At 41.0% G+C, this 24,535-nt stretch overlaps 1 pseudogene across 1 annotated transcript; it reads left to right on the top strand.

Annotated features, from left to right (window-relative positions):
• The first annotated feature begins 7,347 nt into the window (after positions 1-7,347).
• Positions 7,348-7,734, top strand: LOC311629481 (small ribosomal subunit protein eS25-like; annotated as a pseudogene). The gene has a single exon. The product of its transcript is annotated as a small ribosomal subunit protein eS25-like (transcript).
• Positions 7,735-24,535: the final 16,801 nt, after the last annotated feature.

Below are 24,535 nucleotides of genomic sequence, written 5' to 3'. Positions count from 1 at the left end.
CACTGGAGTTTACTGACTCTCCTGTAAGCCTATCTAACTGTCTTAACACTCATTAGGAATCCACTTCTTCTAGGTTCTAGATCAGACTTTTAAGTCCTGTTTCATCCTAATGATCATTAAGGGCCTGAGAAATCACCAGAGATGCTGAGGACAATAACATTTTCTGTGATGGTGGAAACTAAACAAATGTGCTATTGCATTGGCACCCCGCAAGATACTTTCAGAAAATTAACTTCAATTCCCAATATAATGGTGACTATTTATTCTCCACTGCTTTCTTTTAAAATAATCTAAGCCAGCTAAAAGTACAGATGTAAAATATTTCCGTGAGTGCTGTGCCATTTTGATGGAAGCTGACAGATTAAAATTCTCAACAAATACACCCACTGTGGAATGCCACAGAACCCTTTTGGGCAATTTTTCAGAGCAATGGATGGGATTTATTCTTGTCACCATAGTAACAAGAGAAATCACTCTATTATTTTCATCATAGCATTTCCAATTATTTTCTCTCCCAGTTTAGGCCATCAGCAAAACTAGAAAGAATGGTGCCCACCAGAAAACAAACCATGAGCTCATCATGTCCTCCAAGGGCTAAAAATTGCTGCCAGGTAGCTAATAGCCGTTGGCCACTAGGAATCCCATACTAACATCTCCAGATGTTCAACTATATTAACCACAGACTATTAGCATCAGGTTTTCCCTACAGTTTTAAAGATAACCTTTGCCCTGACCAGTGTAGGTCGATAATTAGAGTTTTGGCCCAAGAACCGAAAGGTCTCCAGTTCAATTCCCAATCAAGGGCACGTACCTGGGTTGCAGGCTTGATCCCTGGCCCTGGTTAGAGGAGACAAACAATTGATGTGTCTTATTTTTCTCGCTCCCCCTGCCCCCACCTCCTTTTCACTCTCTCAAAATCAGTGGAGCCCTACCACATTTGGCTCAGTGGATAGAGTGTCGGCCTGAGAACTGAAAGGTTCTGGGTTCAATTCGTCAATACCCTGCTTGTGGCTTAATCCCCAGGCCTGATTGGGGTGCATGTGGAAAGCAACCAACCATGTGTCTCTCCCACATCGATGTTTCTCTCTCTGTCTCTCTCCCTCCCTTCCACTCTTTTTTTTTTTTTTAATATTTTATTGATTTTTTTACAGAGTGGAATAGAGAGAGATAGAGTTAGAAACATTGATGAGAGAAATCATCGATCATGGGGGATGTGCCCACAACCAAGGTACATGCCCTTGACTGGAATCAAACCCGGGACCTTTCAGTCCGCAGGCCAATGCTCTATCCACTGAGCCAAACCAGTTTTGGCCCTTTCACTCTTTCTAAAAATCAATGGAAAAATATCCTCAGGTGATGATTAAAAAATAATAATAATAAGATAAGTCTTAATTACTGGTGCTTGGTGGCTTGAAAATCTCAGCCTTGAAAACAGTTTCTATAATGCTTTCTTCAGTTACAAATTTTTTAAAATTAAGTCTTTTATGATCCTCAGCACACAGTCATTATATAAATCTGGAAAATATGGGCCAATAGAAGATCTGAATCATTCATTGCTATTGACTTTGGCAATCAGACATTCCCTCTCAGTCACCTGTGCTTGGTTTTCAACCACTTCCTGAGGCATTTCTCTGCAAGAGAAAGAAGCTGAATTTCAGGTCCTCCAACCTGGCTTGCTTCCCTCCGCAGCTTGGCTTCTGCTAGAAAAGTCACAAGGCACATTCAGGGGCCTCATGACTGCCCTCTCTTTTACAAGGACATCAGAGATAATTTCCCAAAAGTTAAAAACTTCATTCATACACAAACAGAGTGAACACATGTCAGAGATGTATTTGGCACCCAATGAGAGAACCAAATGCAGGTTGGCAGAGTTGGTTCAAGGAACCTATGAGAAAGTGAGTATTTATAGGTATTTTGAACAAGAACATTAGAATAAGAGTTCTAGGTTATACAAAACTGTCCTCTACAGCAATAACCTTTCGGTTATCTTTTCTGTCAGACAGAAATTACCTGTATCTCCTCCAGACAGGTATCTCAAGATAGCATGTAGCTTCATAGTCAGGCTAGCAAGACAAACAAGTGCATTGTCCTAAATATTTAAATAATCATCGGGCAGACCTGTTAAACCACATTTTAAAATGACAGAAAGGGTATGCTCTCCTCTTTTTGCCTTATTTTTTTTTCAATTTTTTAATACAAATTTGCTTTTAAAAAGCTTTTAATAGTTTCTTTCCTGACTACATTTTTTAAACATTAATTTATTATTCCATTTATTCATTTATTGGTTGATTTTTTAAAATATATTTTTATTGATTTTTTACAGAGAGGAAGAGAGAGGGATAGAGAGTTAGAAACAATTGATGAGAAACATTGATAAGCTGCCTCCTGCACACTCCCCACTGGGGATGTGTCTGCAACCAAGGTACATGCCCTTGACCGGAATCGAACCTGGGATCTTTTCAGTCCAGAGACGCTCTATCCACTGAGCCAAACCTGTTTCGGCTTTCCTGACTATATTTAAACACTCTTGGGCAGACTTTCTGACAGTTACCCTCGCAGTAAAGGTTTCCGCAGGGTGATTTTGCTGATGTCTGGGAAAAACTGTAAGGCAGGGTTGCCACGTTAAGCAAATAAAAATACCAGATGCTCAGTTAAATTTGAATTTCAGATAAACAACAAATAAATTTTAATATGATCTATATATATAAAAAGTGAGTGACCTAACGGCCATAACAACCCTAACGACCAGTCGCTATGACGCCCACTATGGCCAGTGAACTGGCCAGATCAGGGGATAGGGCCGGCCAGCCAACCTCACAGCCCCTCCCCCTGCCCACCCCACCCCAGATTAGCCCTCCACCCCAATAGGGGGTGGGGCTGGCTGGCCAATCTCCTGCAGCCCCTCCCCTGACCTGGCCCCGCCCCTGATTGCTCCCCCTGATTGCCCCCCCCCTCAATAGGAGGTAAGGCCGGCCAGCCAACCTACTGTAGCCCCGCCCTCCACCCATCCTTACCCCAGACTGGCCCCCCACCCTGATCAGGGGCAGGGCCAGCTGGCCAACCACCCATGGCCTCTGGCCCCCCATTGGCACCCCCACCCCATTCGGGGCCAGGGCTGGCTGGTCCACTGCTCACAGCCCCTCCTTATGGCCAGTGCCACCCCTAGTCAACCTCCCAACCCCAATGGGGGGTGGGGCCCACCAGCCAATCATCCCTGGCCCCTTCTCCCAGTCGCTGGCCCTGATCAGGCCTGTCGGGGTAGGCCAGTTGGCCAACCTCCCACCATCTCCTCCTCCTGACAGGCCCAGCCCAATCCAGCCATACCCTACCCATGCACAAATTCATGCACTGGGCCTCTAGTATAATAATATTAAACATGTGAACAATTACTAATTTTCAATATAAGTGGGTCTCAAATATTGCATGTAACTATTTCTTTGGTCCCTTCCAACTCTAATACTCTATGATAACATCCCCTTAACAACAAGTCATGAATGTAGCAGACATGTTTGTCCTAGATGCACTTTGAATGCATTCATATTTTCAGCTTACCACATTCCACGAATGCACTATGTGTTCGAATACTACCCTCCGTTTGGTTTGCTCTGAACTGAGCAATTGAAAATGTCACAGAGAATCGCTGGGTTAGATGATACAAGGGAGACAATGAGATAGCTTTGTAGTCTTACAACACCTGGGGTTTGGCTCTTGGTGAGACAAACATAATCACAAATCCTTGCTTTGTCCCTGACCTTCCTGAGGCAAGGACTTGAATAAGCCCCTATTGTTTGCACTGACCTAATTCAGTGTGCTTTCCAGCTTACCTCATGCCACTCACTGACAACTGCTACTTGGCTTTGTTGTCTCACCTCCTGATTCTCTCCAGTAGCAGGAAGATTTCCTGGTCCTTTCTGATGAAATAAATTTTACTTAAAAATTTTTTTCAGGTATAACTGGGAACCAAGGGCACTTTACACTTCAGCCTTTCCTTTCTTTAAGAAAAGAGACAAAAACACTAAAAATAGAAGCTGCATGCATACCATTCTGCAAAATAAAGGCATACCTCAGAAACTAACATCAGAGGACCAGTGAATGTGTACACTCTCATCTAAAACATTCTTAAGTCAAACCGTCAGGGATAGGTCCTTCTCAGAGGAGCAGAAATACACATTTGTCCCAATGACTGGCCACAGTTACAGCAAGAAGCAAAGCTGAGCTGCTATTCTATTCACCTGCTTCCTGCTGTCCCAGGGCCACAGTCTCTCAGATTCTGGAAAAACACAAACCGTAGAAACTGTTCTTCAGGCATTGGAGAGATAGGAAAGAATGCATTATCTAGAATTCAGGCTCCTTTTTTTCCCTTGTTACTATAGTTTTCATTCTTTTGATATGAATCCCAATTAATTCAACCATCAGAAGTAAGATATAATTAGGCCAGGGGAAAGGCATTTAAGGCATGTGGTCTGAAATGCAAGAAGAAATGAAGAACAAAGAAAGAGAGAAATCTGTAGATTCATGTACATGAGTAATGACTAAATAACTATGTAAATTAGTAATAACAATGCCTCGTGAAGTTTAAAAAATTAAAATTCAGAACAGTATGTAAGTCAAGAAGGAGATTAATGGATTTAAACTGTTCTAAATTACTCATATTGTCCAAAATCAAGTTAAAGACACTGATTCATTTAGAATTTGATAAAATAACTATACAAGTAAAATAAAAGAAACAGAAAGAATAATTTAAAAGATGGAATTAAGAAATAATTAAATGTTGAAAAAATATATCATTAAAAATAAGAAAACAGAATAGAAAAAGAAATAGAGCAGGACAAATGGAAAGTACAAAATAAAATAAGTGTAATTATTGATACATCATTAATTATATTAAGTGGAACTAGAGTAAATTCTTCAGATAAAAGTAAGATATTGTCAGACTGTGTTTTAAAAATTAAATTGAACCTATGCTGTTTATAAGACATATCCAATATAGAAAAGTTGAAAATAAAAAGATGAAATAAAATATACCTTGCAAATACTAACAAAGAAAAGGATGATGTCACTATAAAGTCAAAGCAGATTAAGGCAAGAAACAGTACTGAAAAATGAACCATATCAAAATGACAGAGATAAAATTTTAACTTATGTGCATTTAAGATAAATAACATAAAGCAATTGCAGAACTATAAGGAATAACAGGGTGGTCCACAATTATCATACTCCTGAGTTTTTAATATAGCAAGCAAATAATAGTAAGGATTTAAAATATTTGAAAAACATGATTAAGTGTATATTATGCAGAATATACACTTTTTTCAAGAATTCACAGAACATGGACAAAAATTAACCATATGTTTGGTCACTCAACAAACCTTTAAAAATATTAAAGGATATGAATGAACATATTCAGACTTAACATACCATGACTGAATCTATTAGTATATTAAAATAAATATATATATAAAAATCAAATTGGGTTTATCCCAGGAAGTGAAGGCTGATTTTACATTGCAAAATTGATTCATATAAACAATAATGGTTTACAGAGAAAAACGTATCAAAGGATTCAGGGAAAGTGTTTCAATAATAATTTAATCTCTATCCATGCTTAAAATATATTGCAAGTTAGTAATAGAGAAAATTCTTAATCTGATATAGGACATCTACAAAAACACCTACAGTGAACATCATTCTTCTACTGAAACACTGAAATTCTTCTCTTTGGAGCCAGCACATAACAAGAGTGTCTGTTATCACCACTTCTCATCAGCTCTATACTAGAAGTTCTAGCTAACACAATAAGGTAAGAAGTGGAAAAGGAAGAGAAGAAACTATCAGACAATGTACCCAAAAACTGTGTACATACAATCCAAATTTACTCACAAATATTTTTAAAATTAGGAAGAGAATTTAGCAAGGTAGCTGAATGCAAAATCAACATAACCAAATGCAGTCCAATTTACAAGCAGCAATCCGAAAATTGAATTTTAGAAACATCACTTACAATATCATCAAAAACTATTAAATTTTAGGGTAAAAGATGTGTAAGACTTCTATAGAGAAAATTAAAATTTTGGATTGAAAAATATTAAAGAAGGCTTTGTTTTATATTCAGAAATTCTAAGAGTAAATATTTCAAAGCTATCAGTACCCACTAACTGCCCTCCCCTGCAGGCTTGATTGACCCCAACTGCCCTCCCTTACAGGCCTGGTCCCTCCCAACCTCCCTCCTCTCCTGGCCATCTTATGGAGGTCATCTTGTGTCCACATGGGGGCAGGATCTTTGACCACATGGGGGCAGCCATCTTGTGTGTTGGAGTGATGGTCAATTTGCATATTACTCTTTTATTAGATAGAGAGGTCTGGTGCATGGGTGGGGCCAGCTGGTTGGCCTGAAGGGTGTCCTGAATCAGGTTAGGGGTTCCTTTGGGGCATGGGGCGGCCTTGGGCAAGGGGCCTGTGGTGGTTTGCAGGCCGATCATGCCCCTTGGAAACCCAAGTGGAGGCCCTGGTATCTGGGATTTATTTATCTTCTATAATTGAAACTTTGTACCCTTAAGCAGAGGCCAAGGCAGGCCAGGGCTGGGGAAGCTTGACTTCCTTCTTCCATTGCCAGAGACAACTCAAGCCTCCTGCTCTCTCCAGCTCCGTGGCTGCTGCCATTTTTGTTGGAATTTATTTATCTTCTATAATTGAAACTTTGTAGCCTAGAGTGGAGGCCTTGGCCTGCCAGGGTGTTTTCTCCATTGCTGGGGAAACCCAAGCCTCCTGCTCACTCCATGGCTGTGGCCATCTTGGTTGGGTTAATTTGCATACTCTCTCCTGATTGGATGGTGGGCGTGGCTTGTTGGTGTAGTCGAGTGGTGGTTAATTTGCATGTTACTCTTTTCTTAGGTAGGATATGGTTAAGTAATATTCCATTGTATATATGTATTTTGTAACTGGCACATCTTCTTTATCTACTTGCCTGTTGATGGACACTTGGGTTGCTTCCATTAGTTGGCTACTATAAACAATGCTACAATAAACATAGGGGTGCATATATCTTTTTTAATTTGTTCAGATAAATACTCCAGAATAGAATTGCTGGGTCATATGGTAGTTGTATTTTTAATTTTTGAGGAACCTCCATACTGTTTTTCCAGTGGCTGCACAAATTTACAATCCCACCAACAGTAAATGAGAGTTCCCTTTTCTCCTCATCTTCCCCAACCCTATTCAGAGGGGGAAAAATTAACACATACAACATGCATGGTTTTATGGGAGGTGTGTGAATAAAAATCTGTTCCCATGCTTTGCTTCAAAACTGATGTACTCTCTTGGACCAACATCTTGGCGAGGCAGCAGTGCATCCCTGCTCTCCGAGTGCCATGATGCCACCCAAGGACGACAAGAAGAAGAAAGATGCTGGAAAGTCAGCCAAGAAAGACAAAGACCCCATGAACAAGTCGGGGGGCAAGGCCAAAAAGAAGAAGGGGTCCAAAGGCGGAGTTTGGGACAAGCTCAATAGTATGGTCTTGTTTGACAAAGCCACATATCACAAGCTCTGTAAGGAAGTTCCCAACTACTAGCTTATAGCCCTCGCTGCGGTCTCTGAGAGGCTCCTTGGCCAGATCAGCTCTTTAGGAGCTCCTTAGTAAAGGACTTATTAAACTAGTCTCAAAGCACAGAGCTCAAGTGATTTATACCAGAAACACCAAAGGTGGGGACTCCCCAGCTGCTGGAGAAGATGCATGAACAATAGATCTTACCGGCTGTACATTTTGAAAAATAAATCTTTATTAAGTCAAGGGGGGGGGGGGACTGATGTACTGGGGGAAAAACTTGAATGCTTGAGGTTTTAATATTTTTTTAATTACTGAATAATATAGCCATAAAGTAATCTAAACAGAGTTACATTTGCACCTTCAATGTTTTTCCCCTGTAATTATTTTTCCTTTGCCACCCTAGAGAAAGAAATCTATAAGAATGTTTATATCCCACCCCCAACTTTGTGACAGAATCAAAGATTAAATAGAAAGCAGTTCTGACTAAAATAACGAGAAGGTTTTCATCATAATCAGACAGCAAAACTAATTTACCAACGATAAGCATTTAAGACCTAAGTTCTTGTCAACAACATGGGTCTCTTAAAACACTATTTTATTCTGTTTTATATCTATAGAGAAATGCAGACAACATTTCCACTACCTGTTAGCGTAGAAAAATAGATACCACCTGCATTCATTTTCTGAATTCTGTCTTTATTTTCTTCACCAAGAATGATATTTTCTGCACCTAGAAAAACAGACACACCTGAAAATGTACTCAGATAAACAACATTTATGTCACCTCAAGGTAAAAGTCCAAATTTTAAAATTGCATTTACCTCGGATGATTACCAAAATGGATGTGTAATGATATCCTACATGTGTGATTATTGATGCACCTTTTTATACATTCATTTTTTTTTGTTATTGAACTGATTATTTTATATGCATTGATGAGCATAATTATAATTAGTTGTCTAGTTTGGTAAATTAGTATCTGGGATAATTTATGAGTGCTTCTAATTTTCAGTTCGAAGTTGACATTTTGATGTTGACTTGAGCATTTTACATTTCTTGCTGAATACATTTCATAACTCACGTTTACAATAAAGATTTAGCTACAGTTACTGATAAACATGAAGGTAAGCCTGGAGTTTATTCACTCAATATTTCTTTTATTTAAATTGTAGTGAGCTTTGACTGCCCAAGAAGGACTCTCCAGCGTAGGAAGAAATTCCTAAATATATTCTGATTCTTTCACGTTAAAATTATTAAAGCCATAATTTCTTTGAAAGCTTTGAGGTCAATTGATAAAACTTGTTACTTTATAATTCTTACCAGTTTTGTATAAAAAATACCAATCACTTCAATTGGTTTCTTTGTTAGTATTTCTATGAATTCTTCTTACCTGACCAGATCACCTTTAAACATTTAACATTACTTAGAAAATTCATTAAATCCTCTTAGACATTTAAACTCTAGTTACAACTTTAATGCATATGGTTCTATCACATACTTCAAATACCTTTGGAAATATTTTGGGTCTGGTTCACCAGCAGCATCCTCTGAGACAAGAATTCATGTAAAAGTGACTTATTCGAAGAAAACAAAAGCTAGTATGGAGTATGGGGGTAAAAAATAAGGGGTAGAAAGAGAAGGAGGCCACGGAAGGGTGCAGTACCAAGTCTGACTCTGACCCACACAGCAGCTCTGATTACCACATAGTTCACTCTTTAGAACTGTCATAATTAGGTGCAAAAAAAGCTGGAATATTTATGTCCCCATACCCATTAGTGATTGGTCAAAGTCTGAACCTAGTGGAATGGAAATTCAGATACTTCCAGCCTTGGCGACCGAGGGCGGCCTGCACACAAAGACGTGGATCCTGACCATGGACATGAAAGTGTCCAGGAGCCTGAGCACACAAACACCAAAGTGATGGGCAGGGACATGGTGAAGCCCTGTCCACCCTCTACACCACTCACATCCAGGTGAGCTCCCACAATTCCCTCCACTAATCCTCCAGGTGGTGGTCAGTCACAGTTTCTAGAAGAAAGGAGTTTCAAGAGAGAGTTTGTGGAGCGAGCTCCTCCTGATTGGTCTTCAGGCTGACTTGATTTTCCTCTCCCTCTGCTCTCCATACCAGATTCTCCTCACCCTAGGCCAGGGTTTGTCTCCTGGGTGCCCCAGACTGTCATCTCCACTGGGATCAGATCTCATCCCGAAGTATTTTACATGATCTCAGCCCTCCTAGGTAGTTTGCATCCATGGAGTGCTCCTATAACAACTTTTACGGACTCAGAACCTGTCTCCAGTCTGAAACTCTAGCCGATACTGTTTGTCCCTCCCCAGCAAAATATAAAACACTTATCTGTGTCATCCAAATGTTGCCTGGCTTCACTGCCAGGATATAGACAGTGGAAATGAAGTAACATTAGCACTTTTTTCTTAATTGACTTTTTACAAAGAGTTCTCGAAGAATGTTCTCGGGATTCACACTCCCTTTCTCAGTTCTGTTTTGTCTGTGTGCTTTCACTCCAAGTGGAGGCCCCAGCAGCTCCAGGCTGCTTCATCCCAGTAGCCCCCAAAGTCCTGGGGCTGTCTCTGGAGAACCCTGCTTGAGTCCACGGACCAAGGTCATGTGCTCAGCCCTGAAGCAATCATTATGGCCAGGGGTGCACAGCACTCTCTTTCACCAGGTGCGTGTCACATGAAGACCTGGCATGGGGCCGGCCTTGTCTGAAACCCAGGGAGCAGGTGGGGAATCCAGCTGCCTGAAGGAAATTAAAAGTGCTGTTACCAGAAAAGGGAAAAATGAATATTGGGAAGGTGAAAACAACTTGTCCACCAGCCTTGGGCACAATAGAAAGGGATAGCAATATAGAAATCCTTGAAAACCACATTCTAGAAAATGCTGCTTTCAGAACGCGTTGGCACAGGTCACTCCACGAGGGTCCCTACTCAGCCAGGAGGCCCGGAGGAAGGCATTTCTCCGCAGGCGCTTCCAAGGGCAAGACCCAGTGTCCTAGGACTCACGCCCTGTCCCAGGATTTACCTCCTTCCGGGATCATGGGTGGTGGGAACATCCACTCCCTTAAAGGAAACCTTAATTCCTGCCATGAGTGTGGTCTGGCCATAGGATTCCAACATGACATTCACATCAAACACGGCCGTTCAAAATGCATTCAATTCCAGCATCTGGCTTATTCAGTGTGGAATACCATCATGAGCGGGACACCAACACTTCAGGGCACATCAGGCTTAGCCCAGCTGAGTCCCGTTTCTTTTCCAGATGAAGATTAGGCCCGTCTGTCTTTCCTTTTCTCCGGATCTATGTCAACAGCTACTTGTCTGAGAAACCACATCACCCTAAGAATGAGCAATAAGTTACTGGTCTCGAGTTGTTCGAATAAAGGAGTTCGGGGAACATTTCATTGGAAACACTTAGCACTTAAGAGCTCAAGACACACAGTATCAATTGTTTAAATTGTGATAAAAATATTATATTTCAGGCAGGGGTTGCTGCTCTGATAGAGACTGATAAATGCACAGTTCCTGGTGGGAAAGGCTGTGTTAGGAGAATGGAAGGGAGGGAGGGAAGAGGAACAAGGAAGGCCTCCAGGATGGCAAGAGAAAGATAGACACACAGCAGCTGCCCCACTACTCCTAGGAGGACCCCCTCTCAGAGCCCCAGGGCAGCTGTTGTCAGCCTCCAGGTCCCCACAGCCAACGCCCAGAATAGAAACAGGGCTGCTCAGGGCGTTCTAATCCCACTGGGCAGCAGGACCATGCAGCTTCCCACAATGCCGCTGCCCTTCATACAATGAAGGTCCCTAAAGAAAGGGGCCAGAATATCTCTGGCAGCACTGGGCTTGCATTTGGGGGTGTCTAAGTCAGGTGTCCGTGTCTCAAACTTGCCGAAAACTTGTTTCTGAAATTGTTTCCTGGACTCCTGAGATTAAGTGCATCAGTATAAAGTAGTGATGATAAACATTTTTATAGTAGCCTTTCACACAAAGCACAGATCAAAGTTATGTTTTATTCATAACTAGGTCAATTACAATGGTATCAGTTTCATCCCCTCAGCTCAGCTCCAGGAAATTCTTTGGAAATAACTTCTAGAAATTTCTGATTGACTCCCATCTAAGTCCACTGGTCTTGACCAAACTTTACGTGCCCCCAGCTTAACGTGTTAACCTTTTTAGAGGCAGGTTAGGAAATAATACCATAAGGTTTGGCCATTGCCCTGAAGGCCAAAGGCAGAGAAGCAAACAGGCAAAAGTGGAGTCAGTGTTCACGGCTGCAGGTGCAAGCTTCCACGCCAAATTCTTGGACTTCAGCTCCCCCAGCCCTGCTCCAGCTCATCCTTCTCCCCAAAACCCACAGAAGTATTTGCAGAAAAAAATCCACCCTCACTCTCCCTAAAGGGTAGTATTGAGCCCATTAAACTTTCTCCCACCCAGCCATGAAAACAGAAGAGAATCAGTCCAGAGATGGAAGACGCTGACAACGCCTTGCCATACTAGCAGACAGGAGCTCTGCATTGCTAAAGGATGCCCAGGACCAAACCAGAGACGGTCAGACCTGCATCAACACCATTTGTCAGCCAAACAGATCTGAAATACTATGGCTGACATGTACACATAAGGAACTGTTAGACATTTGAAATGGGGACTCAAAAGAACTGTTGGCCCAGAAAGGAACTCACTACAGACTGATTCATTTGCCTCTCAGCATAACCATTATGGCTTGTCTCAGTTTCGGTCCTTAAAAGGGAATTTCTTGTATCACATGATCTAACGCATCTAGGGGAAATAATGAACAACATAAATTGACGAACAGAAACAGACCTGGAGACAGAGAAGCAGCAATCAGACTATCAAACCTCAGAGGGAAGGTAGGGGAAGGTGGGGTAAAGGGGAGAGATCAACCAAAGGACTGTGTGCATACATATAAGCCTAACCAGAGGTCATGGACAACAGGGGATGCACATACATGGGGAGGGGTTTGGGATGGGAATGGGGGGATGAGGACAATTATGTGACACCATAATCAATAAAGAAATTTAAAAAAATAAAAAACTTTCTCCCAGCAGTATACAAAGTAATACAAGGGATTCTGGTAGGGTAGCGGGGTGGAGACTGGGGGGGATCTCAAATTCAATTGTTTATTTCCTCAGATGGCCTTAGGGCACATATGCTGATTATGTTCAGGTCTCCCATAATTCCCCAGGCTGCAAACTCAGTTTTCTAAATGGGTCCACATCTTTCCAGGCATCTCTTGTCTAACCTATTTGGCACTGACCAGAAATTCTAACATTTTTGCCACTTTAACTAATCCTAAGGGATTAAATCACAGGGCATGGTCTTCCTGCCAACAAACAGCATTTCAACCAGTGATTTATAAAAAAAGAAAAAAAGACTTCCAATCCATGGGCTAAACCCATCCCTGGTGATTTATGAAACTGTCAGTCTACGTGGAGACTCTTCCATTAATTCCTCATAATTATAAGAGCAACAGTATTGAATAAAAGGTTTAATTAAATGGCAATCCCAATTTGTACAGCTTATATTTTTGCATTTGTAATATGATTCTACACAAGAACAACAACAACAAAAAAGCATAACTGATATTTTTCAGGATGGTAGCCCCAATATTTTATTTTTGACTTTTGGTTTAGTAAACTCCCAACCACTTTTTCTTACAAAAAAAAAAAAGTTTCTCATTATGACCTGAAGGTTGTAGATCATCTCCCCTAGGTGTTAATCAGTTCTGGCCATATGGTGAGGGTGAGGTAATTCATTTTTTTTTTCTTTACAGTGACTGCCCTTAATGACATTTTTAGTAGTCATATTAGTCCTTCTGTTTATCTGGGTTCCTAAGAGCTGCAGGCAACGTGATCTGAATTACAGGGAGGATGCGCTCAGCTGACTTTCTGTAAATTCGATTTAGGATTCTAATCTGAGAAGACAAGAGCAGGTGGGGATAACGAGCCGAGCCGAGGGAGCTGCCCACGATACCAGCCCCTCTTTCACCTCCAATTTACTCCAGGCATTTCATATTTAGCCGTGACCTCATCGGTGGTCATGCCAGTCTGGTGGTGAGGAGCGAGGCGCCCATCCTGTTTCTGAGTCCTGCAGCGGCCTCTGGGGAGAGTCTCAGTTTCACTTACTGGTGGGGAATGGTTTGCTGCCCTCCTTGACAGCATCCTGGAGAGTCATTACTTTTTCAAATTCAAGTGGGAGTTCAGAAGCCTCAGCCCTGAAGAGTGTCCCCAGCCCTGAATGTGAATGTGAAGAGCTGGTTCCCTGGGGGAAGGCACAGAGAGGGAGGGAGGGAGGGAGGGAGGGAGGGAGGGAGAGAGAGAGAGAGAGAGAGAGAGAGAGAGAGAGAGAGAGAGAGAGAGAGATGGGCTTGCTGCCCTAAAGAGCCCAGGAATCTCCTCACAAAGCAGCCTTCTGGGTAGTCTTTTGTTTGACCCCTGAGTCATGTTGACTTGAAATTTTCCAGCCTAAAACTTGTGTATTCCTAACCACTTGGGGAGGAGTAGCCCTGCTCTGTGCTCTTCTCTGTTCTGGAGCCTGGGCTTGGCTCCCAGACGAAGCCCTGACCCGGAGAGACGTCAGTGGGAGCCTGGATCTCGGTCACCCTTTGGTCCAGAGCCAAGCACCTTCCTGACACAGACCCTGCACCTGTTCTTACTGTCCTGGCCTGGGTTCTTCTCTGTAAAATCCCAGGCCTCTGGCATCTCGTCACCCCTCAGGCTCTGCCACGCCTGGCTCCCCAGACGTGTCCCTCCCGCTGGGGGTGCATTTTTGGTGGAAATAGGAGAGCCCCTCTTTGAATTTGTCTCGGTCTCAGGTGTTTAGTTCCACTGGGACCTCAGGCTTCCTCATCTAACTCCCTGCCACTAATTCGCTTTCTTCCCATTTTCCATAGACTGGCTCCTTCCAACTGCCCACCCTCTGCCTGTGGCATAATACCCGAAACTGGCACATGCCAGGGGCTCAGGGTATTTTCTGGGCCAGTCAGTAGAGGGCAGAATAGGGCTTAAAGTCCTTCCTCTGGGGACAGCTGCATGAACTGAAGAGTCAGCAAGAGGGTGACATGTGCCTGCTGGTGCGGGTTCAGCTACAGGTGTGCCATGATCTGTCTGCTCCCAGTGTGAGGGAAGTCCTATTTAGCATTAACAGATGGGAGCGGGCCAAAACTGGTTTGGCTCAGTGGATAGAGCATCAGCCTGCAGACTGAAAGGTCCCAAGTTCGATTCTGGTCAAGAGCATGTACCTTGGTTGTGGTTACATTCCCCAGTAGGGGGTATGCAGAAGGCAGCTGATCAATGTTTCTCTCTCATCGATGTTTCTAACTATCTCTCTCCCTTCCTCTATGTAAAAAAATCAATAAAATATATTTTTTTAAAAAGATGGAGGCAGGAGGAGCGGGGAACATCTCTGAGGCTAGGGACATTTTGATGTAAACCAATAAAGTTAGTTTTTGAACTACAAATATGAATAATTAAATGACATATACATGTTTAAAGGAAGATGAGAAGATTATCACTGCACATATTCATCTTTTGAAGGAGTCTACAAGTGGATGGGTGGAGCATAGTTCTGATTTAAATCTAATGAAATCACTGGAATAGACACCAAAGTCTTAACAATAGTTCTCTCTGGATGGCACTCCGGAACCCATATGATTCAAAATTTAAAATATTCTGAATTTTTTAAGGAAAGGAATATATATATACACTGCTTCGTAGTAAGGTTTTTTTCATTGTGTTTTATTTTAAGTGGTCATTTAAAGTCAAGATAAGTCAGTATGTTTTTCCTCTGACTCACATCAAATATTTTTGGAGAAGGCTGAGCGTGAAGCCAGTGTTGGGGGAAGAGCCTGTTTGGAAGGGAAGATAACAAGAGAAAGTCCGAGCTGGGACCAGTGTAAAGGGACAGCCAAGAGAGACGTCAGCTGGAAATGAAGTCAGTGGGAAGGCTGGGCCAACTTCCCAGCAAGGGCGAGCTGAGCTGATAGCTGAGTGCAAAGCAATCCAGTTATCACTGGATTTGCTGGGAGAAGGTAGATAAGAGTTTGTAGGGAGACATGTTTATCATCCACCCACACGGTTTAGGGAAAGTGCACGGGCTTTAAGGTATGAGGCGTATTCTTAGAGATTAGGACTTAGCATGACCACCTTGGCGCATTTGTCTTCTACTCAAAAGAAAGATGGCATCTATGTGCATGTTGTGGTTCAGGGACCTCTCCCATGCCTGTGCGAGGACAGGGAGGGGGGAGGGCACGTCAGGGACTCTGACCCCAGGAGGTCAGGGAAGTCCCAGCCACAGAAGGATGAGTACAAGGGTTTCAAACTTAATAGTTTCTGAACATTCATCACACCACTCTTGTTTGTTTAGTTAGTTCATTGTTTGCCTGCTTGCTTGCTTTTTTTTTTTTTTTAACCTAAATATTCTTGACTACTTTACCTTTCCTTATACTTGATTAAATTTGGCATTAAGAAAGGATGCTTTGGCTTAATCAGGTCATTGCCATTAAAATGTTATCTTGTCACACGTTACTGAAAATACTGGCAGGAATTAGCAACTACAAAATGACCGTAGGTCATGGGCAACTTACAGCTTTTTCCCCAGTAGATTTTACATGAACTTCCAATACTCCGGAGTTACCGTCTCTATTCTGTGGTTGGTGCATTTGAGTTGAAAATAACAGAATTAACTTCTTCACAGGAATGTAGAACTTTTAAAATATATTTTTTAAATTAACAAACTATTTTTAGAGTGTTTTAGGTTCACAGCAAAACTGAGCAGAAGGCACAGAGATTCCCTCTGCCCCCTAAATGCACAGCCTCCCCCACAATCAACAGCCCCAGCCAGAGGGGTACATTTGTTGTAATCGGCGAATCTACATGACACATCATCATCACCCAGAGTCCATGGTTTACATTAGGGTTCACTCTTGATGTTGTACATTCTATATGTTTGCACAGATGTAGGATGACATGACCCATCGTTACAATATCATACAGAGTAGTTTCACTGCCCTAAAAGTCCTCTCTATTTTGCCTGTCTCGCTAACTACTGGTAACCACTGGCATTTTTGCCTTCTCCAAAGTGTTGCCTTTTCCAGAATGTCATATAGTTGACATCACACAGTACTTAGCCTTTTCAGGTTGGATTATTTCACTTAGAAATATACATTTAAAGCTCCCTCTTTATCTTTTCATGGCTTGATACCACCATTTCTTTTTAGTGCTATGCTGTGTAATATCCCATTGTCTGATGGACCACAGTTTATTTATCCAATCAAGGGATATCTTGATTGCTTCAAATTTGGGCAATTATAATTTGGGAATAGAGCTGCTATAAATATCCATGTGCAGATTTTTGTGTGGACATAAGTTTTCAGTTTTTTTGTTGTTGTTGTTTTTTTTGGGGGGGGGGGGTAAATGCTAAGGAGTGTAATTGCTGAATCCTGTGAATGATAATAATATTTATTTTTTACAAAAAGGTGCTTAATCTAAATTTAAATATTTTCTAAGTTTACTTTAAAGTATTTTATTTTTTTTATTTTATTTATTTATTTATTTATTTATTTATCTATTTTTTACATATTTTCTTGATTTTTTTTTCTATTGCCCCCCTCCCTCCCTCCCACACATCCCCTCCCTCCCCATAGTTTTATGTCCATTGGTTGTACTTATATGCATTTATACAAGTCCTTCGGTTGATCTATTATCTCCCCCTGATATCCCTACCCTCCCCACTGTAATTTGACAGTCTGCCTGTTGCTTTACTTTCTCTATATCTGTCTCTTGGTTCATCAGTTTATAAAGATCTTTATCATCCACCGATGTGTGAGGTCATGTGGTGTTTCTCTTTCGTTGATTGGCTTATTTCACTCAGCATGATGCTCTCCAATTCCATCCAGGTTGCTGCAAATGATGAGAATTCCTTCTTCTTTATGGCAGCATAGTATTCCATTGTGTAGATGTACCATAGTTTTTGGATCCAATCATCTGCTGACGGGCACCTAGGCTGTTTCCAAATTCTGGCTATTGTAGATTGTGCTGCTATGAACATAGGGGTGCATATATCCTTTCTGATTGGTGTTTCTAGTTTCTTGGGATATATTCCTAGAAGTGGGATTACTGGGTCAAATGGGAGTTCCATTTTCAGTTTTTTGAGGAAACTCCACACTGTTCTCCACAGTGGTTGCACCAGTCTGCATTCCCACCAGCAGTGCACGAGGGTTCCTTTTTCTCCGCAACCTCGCCAACACTTGTCGTTTGTTGATTTGTTGATGTTGGCCATTCTGACAGGTGTGAGATGGTACCGCATTGTTGTTTTGATTTGCACCTCTCGGATAATTAGTGACTTTGAGCATGTTTTCATGTGCCTTTTGGCCTTCCTTCTGTCTTCTTTTGAAAATATTCTATTTAGGTCCATTGCCCATTTTTTAATTGGATCATTCATCTTCCTTTTATTTAGTTGTATAAGCTGTCTGTAAATGTTGGAGATTAAACCTTTATCAGTGGTAATATTTGCAAATATGATCTCTCACACCGTGGGCTTTCTTGTTGTTTTATTGATGGTTTCTTTTGCTGTAAAAAAGCTTTTTATTTTGAAGTAGTCCCATTTGTTTATTTTCTTTTTAGCTTCCATTGCCCTAGGGGCAGTATCAGTGAAGAAGTTATTTTGGCATACATCTGAGATTTTGCTACCTATGGATGCTTCTAGTATTTTTATGGTTTCCCGTCTGATGTTTAAGTCCTGTATCCATTTTGAGTTTATCCTTGTGAATGGTGTAAGTTGGTGATCTAGTTTCATTCTTTTGCATGTGTCTGTCCAATTTTCCCAGCACCATTTATTGAAGAGACTGTCTTGACTCCATTGTATATTCGTGCCTCCTTTGTCAAATATTAATTGAGCATAGTGATTTGGGTTGATATCTGGGTTCTCAATTCTATTCCATTGATCTATTGGTCTGTTCTTGTGTCAGTACCAGGCTGTTTTGAGAACAGTGGCTTTGTAGTATAGTTTGAAGTCTGGTATTGAGATCCCTCCTACTTTACTCTTCTTTCTCAGAATTGCTGTGGCTATTCGGGGTCTTTTATTGTTCCAAATGAACTTTTGGAGAGTTCTTTCTAGGTCAGTGAAATATGTCGTTGGTATTTTAATGGGGAGTGCATTGAACCTATAGATTGCTTTAGGAAGTATGGACATTTTGATGATGTTGATTCTACCAATCCATGAACATGGTATGTTCTTCCATCTCCTTACATCTTCCTCTATCTCTTTTTTCAGTGTCGTGTAGTTTTCCGCAAATAGGTCCTTTATTTCTTTAGTTAAATTTATTCCTAGGTATCTTAATTTTTTTGGTGCGATGGTGAATGGAATTGCTTTTTTAGCCTCTGTTTCTGTAGTTTCACTGTTGGTGTATAGAAATGCCATGGATTTCTTGGCATTAATTTTATATCCTGCTACGTTGCCAAATTCATTTATTAAGTCAATTAGTTTTTTAATGGAGTCTTTTGGGTTTTTTATGTACAATATCATGTCATCTGCAAATAAGGATAACTTTACTTCTTCTTTTCCAATTTGGATGCCTTTTATTTCCTCCTCTTGTCTAATTGCAATGGCTAGTACTTCCAGAACTATGTCAAACAGGAGTGGCGAGAGTGGGCATCCCTGTCTTGTTCCTGTTCTTAGAGGGAATGGTTTTAGTTTTTGCCCATTGAGTATAATGTTGGCTGTGGGTTTATCATATATAGCTTTTATTATGTTGAGGTATGATCCTTGTACTCCCACCTTTTTAAGAGTTTTTAACAGGAAAGGGTGTTGGATTTTGTCAAATGCTTTTTCTGCGTCAATTGATATGACTATATGATTTTTATCTTTCAATTTGTTTATGTGATGTATCACGTTTATTGATTTGCGGATATTGTACCATCCTTGCATTCCTGGAATAAATCCTACTTGGTCATGGTGTATGATCTTTGTGATGTTCTTCTGGAGTCGATTTGCTAGAATTTTGTTGAGGATTTTGGCATCTATGTTCATGAGGGATATTGGCCTGTAATTCTCTTTCATTGAGTTGTCTTTATCTGGTTTTGGTATTAGGGTGATGTTGGCTTCATAGAAGGAGTTCGGAAGTATTCCTTCCTCTTGGATTTTTTGGAATAGTCTGAGGAGGATAGGTTTTAGTTCTTCCTTGAATGTTTGGTAAAACTCTCCTGTGAAGCCATCTGGCCCTGGGCTTTTGTTTGCTGGAAGCTTTTTGATGACGGTTTCAATTTCTTCCCACGTCACTGGTCTATTGAGATTTTTAGATTCTTCCTGATTGAGTTTTGGCAGTTTGTATTTTTCTAGGAATATGTCCATTTCCTCCAGGTTGTTTAGTTTGTTGGAATAGAGTTGTTCGTAGTATTTTGTAACAATCTGTTGTATTTCGGTGGGGTCTGTTGTTATTTCACCTCTTTCATTTCTGATTTTGTTTATTTGGGTCCTCTCTCTTTGTTTCTTGGTTAGCCTGGCTAGAGGTCCATCAATCTTGTTTATCCTTTCGAAGAACCAGCTCTTGGTTTTGTTGATCTTATGTATTGTTTCTTTGGTCTCTATGTCATTTATCTGTGCTCTGATTTTTGTTATTTCCTTCCTTCTGCTTACACTGGGCTTTTCTTGTTGCTCTTTTTCTAACTCTTTGAGTTGTAGAGTTAGTTCATCTGTTACCATTTTTTCTAGTTTTTTGCAATAGGCTTGTAAGGATATGAACTTCCCTCTCAAAACTGCTTTTGCTGTGTCCCATAGATTTTGGATTGTTGTGTTTTCATTGTCATTTGTTGCCAGGATGTTTTTAATTTCTTCCTTGATTTCTCTGGTAACCCAGTCCTTGTTTAATAGCATGTTGTTTAGTCTCCATGTATTTGATTTCTTTGGATTATTTTTATTATAATTAATTTCCAGTTTTATGCCACTATGATCTGAGAAGATGCTTGATATGATTTCTATCTTCTTGAATTTGAAGAGACTTTGCCTATGTCCCAAAATGTGGTCTATCTTTGAGAATGTCCCATGTGCACTTGAGAAGAATGTATATTCTGTGGCTTTGGGGTGGAATGTTCTAAAGATGTCAATTAATTCCATCTGGTCTAGTGAGTCGTTTAGGATTGATATTTCTTTGCTGATTTTTTGTTTAGATGATTTGTCGAAGGGTGACAGTGGGGTATTAAAATCTCCTACTATGATTGTATTGCTATTAATCTCTCCCTTAATGTCCTCCAGCAGTTTTTTTTATGTATTTGGGTGCTCCTGTATTGGGTGCATATATATTTACCAGGGTTATTTCTTCTTGTTGGATTGTACCCTTTAGTATTATGAAGTGGCCTTCATTATCTCTTGTTATGTCCTTCACTCTGAGATCTAATTTGTCAGATATAAGTATTGCTACCCCAGCTTTTCTTTCCTTTCCATTTGCCTGGAAAACTTTTTTCCATCCCTTCACCCTCAGTCTGTGTGCATCTCTTTTTCTGAGGTGGGTTTCTTGTAGGCAACAGATGCAAGGGTCTTGTTTTCTTATCCAATCTGACACCCTATGTCTTTTGATTGGAGCATTTAATCCATTTACATTTAAGGTTATTATTGATAGGTACTCATTTGATGGCATTTTTATTCTATACCCATGTTCCTTCTTCAATTCCTATTTCTTTATTTTTACAGTAGACCCTTTAGCATTTCTTGCATTGCTGGTTTGGTGGAGATAAATTCCTTCAGTCTTTTTTTGTCTGTGAAGCTCCTGATTTCCCCTTCAATTTTGATTGATAGTCTTGCTGGGTACAGTATTCTTGGATTCAAACCCTTCCTTTGCATGACTTTGTATATTTCATCCCATTCTCTTCTGGCCTGATATGTTTCTGTTGAGAAATCAGTTGCTAGTCTGATGGGGGTTCCTTTGTAAGTAACTTTCTGTCTCTCTCTGGCTGCTTTTAAGATTCTTACTTTGTCGTTGTTGTTTGCCACTTTAATTATAATGTGCCTTGGCGTCTGTCTTCTGGGATTCATTTTGCTTGGGACTCTGCGAGCATCTTGGATTTGTGTGGGTTTTTTCTTCTCTATCTCAGGAAAGTTTTCTGTCATTATTTCTTGAAATACTTTTTCCACGTCTACCTCAGTTTCCTTTCCTTCTGGAACCCCTATTATTCGAATATTATTTTGTTTTGTAATGTCCCAAAGCTCCCGTAGGCTCTCCTCCTGCTTTTTAATCTTTTTTTCTAGAAGCTGCTCTAATTGGGTATTTTTTTCCATCTTGTCTTCTAGCTCACTGATGCGGTCCTCCGCTTCATCTAGTCTACTCTTGATGCTTTCTATTGAGTTCTTCATGGTAGCGATGTCATTTTTCATTTCTTCTTGGTTCTTCCTCAATTCCTGATGGTTCTTCCTCATTTCTTCTTGGTTATTGTCAAATTTCTCTTCCATTCTTTTTAGCCAACCTATAATCATTATTCTGAACTCTTGCTCTGGTAGGCTGCTTGCCTCTGGCTCGTTTACTTCCTTTTCTGGTGATGCCTGCTTTTCTTTCATTTGTGGGGTGTTTCTTTGTCTTCCCATGGTATCTCTTTTCAGGATGTCTGGTTATGTGGTGTTCTTTCTCTTGTGTTAATTTATAGGTGCAAAATACAACACTATCACTATCAGGTACAACACTATCAGGTACAACACGAGAGGCACTTAACAGGAATGTATTTACAATATTAATAACCTCTAATAAAGGTAACCCCTAGCGATAGACAAATTAGGGTATAGGAGAGAAGGAAGGAAGGAAGGTAAAAATAAAATAAAGAAAAATTAAAAAAAAAAAAAGTCAAAGAAGAAATAAAGTAATGACAAAATGAAGTTAGAAAACAGGGAGAAAAAGAAGAGAGAGGGAGAGAGAGAGAGAGAGAGAGAGAGAGAGAGAGAGAGAGAGAGAGAAGAAGCAAACTAAAAAAATGGGAAACAAACTATATATATGTGGAGAAAATTGCCATAGATCAACCACTGAGCCCAGCCAATGCCGGTAACAATACTTGGAGATTAATACAAACTACAATACAATATCCACTATTATTAAGTAAGGTTATGATATACAGAAGTCAAAGAAACAAACAAAAACAGAGGATTTAAAAAAAAATACAAAGCAACAATAACAACACTGGAATAAGCATAACAATTTCACTGAAAAGCACAAATATTCACAATAATCAACCTTCACTCAAACAATGAGAAAAGGATAGAAAGTAGAACCGTTTTTTTGTGTGTTTTTATTTTTTATTTTATTTTTTTTTTAACTAGTTAATATAGTGCAGAGAGTGATATTTATACACTTGTATCAGGGGTTGGAACTTAGGTCTATGAGTATAGTGAGAGCTTTAGCAGGGGGTATACAGAAAGAATAGAGGAAAAACTAAAGCCGGAAAGGGATAGGATAAACTGGAGACTAAAAGGTTAAAGTTTAGTAAGAGAGTGATGGGGTAAAGGTCGAATTGAGATAGGGTTGAATGATGCTATAGTAGAGATTAAAATAGAATGAAGGTTACTCCCAATGTAAAATAAAGACGAAGTAAAATGGTACTGGAGAGGAAAAGAAAAAGAAAAAAAAAATTGCAAAATAGCAGTAGTAATAGTGATGATAGAGATTGAAAAATGTAATAATTGAAAAGGTAAAATCAATTAAGGAAAAAAGAAAAAAAATCGTTTCTGAAGTAAAAGATGTAAAAAATGAAAATTAAATAAAAAATGTAAAAAATGAAAATAAAATAAAGAATAGTATAATTAGCATAAAATTGTCCAGTAGAGTTCAATCACTTCCTGTTATTGTATTTGGTATGCCTGGTTCTTGGATCAGAGAGTCTTGCAGTTCCCAGCATTGCACTGCACCTCAGTTTTGTAAGGTAGTCCTTAATTTTAGGTAGGCTATATCTTAGTTATTTGTGTCCATTTATTTTTGATTAATTAAAAGAAAAAGAAAAAGAAAAAAGAAAAAAAAGAAAAAAAAAAAAAAAAAGGGCAGTTTGTAGTTCAGCCCTTAGGTGTCAGTGTTACCAGTTTGACCTCCCAGACTTTGGTTGCTCTGGCCCTCTTTCTCTCTGGGGGCGGGCCCTCGCAGCTCTCCTGGGCTACAATATAGGCGGGGCCGCGGCCGCACTGGGGGCGGGGCCTCGCGGCGCTCCGGGGCGCAGCGCTCAGGACCGCACTGGGGGCAGGGCCTCGCGGCGCTCCGGGGCCGCGGCGCTCAGGGCCGCACTGGGGGCGGGGCCTCGCGATGCTCTGGAGCCGCTGTGCTCAGGGCCGCACTGGGGGGCGGGGCCTCGCGGCGCTCTGGTGCTACAATATATCAATAGGTGGGGCCGCAGCGCTCAGGGCCGCTCTGGGGGCGGGGCCTCGCGGGAGCAATGGGGCTACCGCAGCCTGAACTCTCAGCCTAGCCACGCAAACTCTGACCTTTCCGTGGGTGGTTGAAGAGCTTCCTTGAATCCACGCGCTTGCTCCGATCGGGGCGCCACAGGTGCTCGATGGACTCCTCGGCTGTGGGTTTTCCAGGCCTCAGAGAAGCTGCTCCCTTCCTGGTAGGGTGGCGCCGCCTTTGCGCCGAGCCCGGAGCTCCAGGAGAAGTCGGGAGTGCTGGCCGCTTGGTCAGGAAAACCTGTCCAGCGGACACTTCCTTACCTTCCTAGAGTGATCCGCTGCCCCTTAGCTGCTAATCAACATTCCCTGAGCGACTCAGATGTTGCTTCTATCTGTTTTGGGACCGGGGTCAGAACAAGTCCATCTGTTCGGTCGCCATCTTCAAGCTCCGCCCCCCTTTAAAGTATTTTAAACAAAAAGACATAAAATAGCAAAACCAGAACCTTTATACCCAGTACCTAGTAAGGTACCTGTCTAGTTCTTCCCAAACTTTCCCTTCTTCTCCAAGAAGTAAGCATCATCCTGAATTTGTAGTTGATTCTTCTCTTGTATTTC

This window comes from Pipistrellus hanaki (assembly GCF_964339955.1).
Source record: "Pipistrellus hanaki genome assembly, chromosome: 10".
Taxonomy (NCBI): domain Eukaryota; kingdom Metazoa; phylum Chordata; class Mammalia; order Chiroptera; family Vespertilionidae; genus Pipistrellus; species Pipistrellus hanaki.
Note: the sequence above shows the minus strand (reverse complement) of the source record. Positions and strands in the feature narration are given on the sequence as shown.